We start from the raw sequence: 5,762 nt of genomic DNA on the forward strand, positions 1-5,762 counted from the left end.
ACCCACCTTTGTCTCCCAAAGTACTGTGATTGCAGGCATGAGTCACCATGCCTGGCCAGCTCAGCATTTTTTTTTTTTTTAACAAACAAAATATTAAAGCATCTTCTCTACAGAATCCAACCAGTCCAAGAGGAAATACCAAAGAATTTCAACTTTACGAGTTCCTCGATGATATTCTTCCCTTCTATGGTACTGGTCCATGGCCTGTTATGAACTGGGCTGCACTGTAGGAGGTGAGCAGCAGGCCAGCGAATGTTATTGCCTGAGCTCCACCTCTTGTCAGATCAGCAGGAGCATTAGATTCTCATAGAGGTGTGAACCCTATTGTGAACTGCACATGTGAGGGATCTAGGTTGTGTGCTCCTTATGAGAATCTAATGTCGGATGATCTGAGGTGGAACAGTTTCATCCGGAAACCATCCCCCATCCCCAGATCATCATACAATGAAGCCCACAAATAAGCCCCACCCACATGCTCAGATCTTCCAAACAGCTTGCAAGAGTGCCTCTCTTGAATATAAGTAGCTATCTAAGATTCACCAAGCATCTGAGGCAAACCTCCAGTATGATAAATAGACCACAACAAACAGAACAAAACACCCAACTTGGAGGAAACAGACTGCAGAGAAAATAAGACACCACAAAACTGTAATTAATAACCTTAGAAAGATAAGAAGATATTACATTCAAGAAATAAGGATATTTAGAGATTATTTGCAGAAATGAAAATCTCAGTGAAAGATTTGAAAGATGCCGTTGAAGAAATTTCCCAGAAAGTGGAGCAAAATGACAAAAAGATGGGAAATAGGAATGTAGAGATTTAAGGAAAATAAAAAGGTCACTCTAGAATATCTAGCACTTGAATAACAAGAATTCTATAAGACAAAAGTACCAAACTGTCTTAGCACCAGGGACCAGTTTTGTGGAAGACAATTTTTCCGCAGACAGGGATTGGGGTTGGGGGATGGTTTCAGGGTAAAACTGTTCTGTCTCAGATCATCAGAAATTAAATTATCATAAGGAGCACACAACCTAGATCCCTCACATGGGCAGTTCATAATAAGGTTCACACCTCTATGAGAATTTAATGCTCCTGCTGATTTGACAAGAGGTGGAGCTCAGGGAATAATGCTCACTTGCCCGCTACTCACCTCCTACTGTGCAGCCCAGTTCCTAACAGGCACGGACTGGTACCAGGCCATGAACCAGTACCAGTCCACAGTCCAGAAATTTGGGAACCCCTGCTCTAAGAGAAGAATTGGGAAAAAAAAAAATGAAAGGGAGGAAATTATGGAAGACATCATTCAAGAAAATTTATCAGAACTGAAAGGCATAAGTTTTCAGATAGAAAAGGCCCATCTAATCCCAGCACAATATGTGAAAATAGGACCACAGAAAAAAACACATGTACGTGACATTTAAGAACACTGAGGTTTATAAAAGATTTCAGAAAAGAAAACAGGCCATATATAAAGAGTCAAGAGTCAAAATGTCTAGAATCCAGAAGAAAATGGAGCAGTGCTTTCAAAATTCTGAAGAAAAATTATTTCCAGCCCAAAATTCACATATCAATTAAGCATAAGGGCAAAATGAAGACATCTTTAGACATGAACTATCTAAAAATTACCTCCTATATACAGTTTCTTAGGAAGGTACTGAAGGATGTATACCACCCGAACAAAGGAGATAATGAAAGGAGAGAAAGATATCGATTGAGACTTCGGAGGTTTGGGCTTACCAGATACAAAATATAGGCATTTAAGGGAATAAAACCTACAAAATTAACAAAGGTACAAAGTTTACATATCTGCTTATGGTGGAAAAGCAACAACTTTCTCACAAGAGGAAAAATGGGGAAACATAATTTCATTAACTGCCTAAGCACAGAACCAAATCTTTCATTGGCTTGTAATACCATAGCTCTAGGGTTACTCAGAAATAGAATGACGGCATGTTCCTATGGGCTTCTTGAGGAGTTCATTCTTTCATGTAGTTTGCTTACTTATTTGTTTGAGTGTGCATTTAGAACCTGTCTTAGTCTAAAACAGATTTAAAGTAACGTACTACTATAATATCTTCAGAGAGAAATTGAACAATCTGTGTGGTTTTCTTTACCCTCATTAAAAGAGATTTCTACTGACTGGCAAAAAAGATTATCTAAGTAGGAAAGTAGTACAATATTCTGGTATGCCAAAATAACATTAAGAAATTATCTGCATTGAAACAATGCCATTCAGCCGGGTGCGGTGGCTCATGCCTGTAATCCCAGCACTTTAGGAGGTCGAGGCGGGCGGATCACCTGAAGTCAGGAGTTCGAAACCACCTTGGCCAATGTGGTAAAATCCCATCTGTACTAAAAATACAAAAATTAGCTGGGCATGCTGGCACATGCCTGTAATCCCAGCTACTTGGGAGGCTGAGGCAGGAGAATCTCTTGTACCCGGGAGGCGGAGGTTGCAATGAGCTGAGATCGCACCACTGCACTCCAACCTGGGCAACAAAGTGAGACTCTGTTTCAAAAAACAAAAGAAAGAAAAAATGACATTCAAAATATGCATTTTGAAGCAATATTTTGCAGATGAAAGAATATTATACACTATATAAATACTTAGGGGAAGTCAGATTATTATTTTTGTAAGCTACAGAGATGAAGGTGATACTGTCAAAGATACCTTTTTAGTATAATGACGTGTGAAACTTTGTGATGAGAGCTATTTATTGCAAGAGTTTAGAATGTGGTCATAAAATAACCCACTAATGGCAAACTATAGATATGTCAAAAAGACATTATTTTTCACTAGAAAAAAAAAAAGGTGAGCCCTTTCTAGCCTGTTAAGTGTATTGATGGCTTTTTGGCAGAACTTTATTATTGTGAATCTCTTTCACTTGAAAAGCGTATTTCCAACATTTGTCACCTTGACTCCTTGGGGAGATTATTACACTGATGGATTCTTAAGCTTGCTTTACAGGATATAAAAATGTAGAGGATTAAACCATTTTTCCTTGGTCACTGCTAAGGGAACAGGCTAGGAACCATGAACTTAGATGGCGGCAGCCCTTTGCTACCACCTCCAATTTCAAGCTTCAATAACATTTCAGAAAGCCTAGGAGGCTTTTAAATGTAAATGGAAAGAGAAATAGGTTTTGGCATTCCTAAGCCTATAGCAGGTCCTTCTAGATTCTAATAGAAATCTCAGCTTCAATTTTCAATATTTTGGTTTTGTTCAAAACTAATGCTGCACATATTTCCACTAACCATTAGCATAAGTAAGGTTTGGTGGAGAGCAAGCAGTCTCCACCAGCTTGTACTGGTGGAAATGGACCTGAAGATCGTTCATCCAGTCCATGAATATTTACAGAGCAACAGTTGTGTAGTGCCCTCCTAATTCCAGCATAACCAAGTCCCAGCTGTTAAAGAGCCTTCAAGGCCAGTGGGGAAATAGGATAATCACATACGAAATGAAATAAGAACATAGGGCTGTGCATTCTTAAATGATAAATGAAAGGGGCAGGCATTAAGCAGCCATCAACTGGTTCTCTTCTCTTCTCTTCTCTTCTCTTCTCTTCTCTTCTCTTCTCTTCTCTTTTTCTGAGACGGAGTCTGGCTCTTGTTGCCCAGGCCTGGAGTGCAACGGCATGATCTTGACTCACTGCAAACTCTGCCTCCTGAATTCAAGCGATTCTCCTGCCTCAGCCTCCGGAGTAGTTGGGACCACGCCTGGCTAATGTTTGTATTTTTAGTAGAGACGGGATTTCACCACGCTGGCTAGGCTGGTCTCAAACTCCTGACCTCAGGTGATCCACCCACCTCAGCCTCCCACTTTTCTATTTTTTTTTTTTTTTTTTTTTTTTGAGACAGGGTCTCGTTCTGACACACCGGCTGGAATGCAATGCCGCTATCATGGCTCACTGCAGCCTCGACCTCTCAGGCTCAAGCAATCCTCCTGCCTCAGCCTCCTGACTATCTGGGACTACAGGTGCACACCAACATGCCCAGATTTTTTTTTTTTTTTTTTTTTTTTCTGTAGAGAAGGGATCTCCCTATGTTGCCAAGGCTGAGCCACTAACTTTCTGAGAAGGGAGGTATCACTAGAGGATAGAGAGGCATCATTACTCAATGGAGCCCAGCTTCTTGTATTCAAATCTTGGCTCAGCCATTTGCCAGCCCTATGACCTGAAGCAAGTTACTTTACCTACCTTTACCTTGGTTTCTGATCTGTAAAGAGCCGAGGTAACGGTGGGGATAATGTAGAAGCAAAAACTGACACTTTCCATTGTCTCCAATATGACCAAACGTCTTACATTCCACAGTCAGGAAAAAAAAAAAAAAAAAAAAACAGAACACTTTGAATATGAGACAAACCAAAATAAGTCACCCTGTCTCATTCTGACCCCCAAATAAAATCTTGAATACTTCCTACAAACTCCTTAAAAAAAATATATCTCTTGGCCGGGCGCAGTGGCTCACGCCTGTAATCCCAGCACTTTGGGAGGCCGAGGCGGGTGGATCACAAGGTCAGCAGATCGAGACCATCCTGGCTAACATGGTGAAACCCCATCTCTACTAAAAATACAAAAAATTAGCCGGGCGTGGTGGCGGGCGCCTGTTGTCCCAGCTACTCGGGAGGCTGAGGCAGGAGAATGGCGTGAGCCCGGGAGGCGGAGCTTGCAGTGAGCAGAGATCGCGCCACTGTACTCCAGCCTGGGCGACAGAGCGAGACTCCGTCTCAAAAAAAAAAAAAAAAAAAAAAAATGTATCTCATGTTTTTGCTATGTTGGTATCTGAAGATGTGTCATGACTTTCATGAATATGATCATGTGAGAAAGTTGTTGCTTTTCCACCATAAGCAGATATGTAAACTTTGTATCTTTGTTAATTTTATAGGTTTTATTCCTTTAAATGCCTATATTTTGTATCTGGTAAGCCCGAACTTCTGAAGTCTCATTCTGTTATATTCTTTGCACGTAAATGTTCTTTTTTACTTTTTCTTTTTCTTTTTTGAGATGGAGTCTCGCTCTTGTTGCCCAGGCTGGAGAGCAATGGCGTGACCTTGGCTCACTGCAATCTCCGCCTCCCGGGTTCAAGGGGTTCTCCTGCCTCAGCCTCCTGAGTAGCTGGGATTACAGGGGCCCACACCCGACTGATTTTTGTATTTTTAGTAGAGATGGGATTTTGCCATGTTGGCCAGGCTGGTCTTGAACTCCTGACCTCAGGTGATCCGACTGCCTCGGCCTCTCAAAGTGCTGGGATTACAGATGTGAGCCACCATGCCCAGGCTTTTCTCTCCTTTTCTAAATGCTTCTGCCTCTGAGTCTTCCTTTATGATAGTACCTACCTCCTAAAGCTATTGTAAGGATTGAATGAGTAAACATTTATAAAACACACAGCACAGTGCAAGGCTTTTGTTAAATAATAAAGTGGAAGCCGGGCGCAGTGACTCACGCCTGTAATCCCAGCGCTTTGGGAGGCCAAGGTGGGCAGATCACTTGAGGTCAGGAGTTCAGAACCAGCCTGGTCAACATGGTGAAACTCTGTCTCTACTAAAAATACAAAAAAATTAGCCGGGCGTGGTGACAGGCGCTTGTAATCCCAGCTACTCTGGAGGCTGAGGCAGGAGAATTTCTTGAACCTGGGAGGCGGAGGGTGTAGTAAGCCAACGTTGTCATCATGCCACTGCACTCCAGCCTGGGCAACAGAGCAAGACTCCGTCTCAAAATAATAATAATAATAATAATAATAATAATAATAATAATAATAATAA

Source organism: Piliocolobus tephrosceles, chromosome 1 (assembly GCF_002776525.5).
Source record: "Piliocolobus tephrosceles isolate RC106 chromosome 1, ASM277652v3, whole genome shotgun sequence".
In the NCBI taxonomy this organism is placed as follows: Eukaryota; Metazoa; Chordata; class Mammalia; order Primates; family Cercopithecidae; genus Piliocolobus; species Piliocolobus tephrosceles.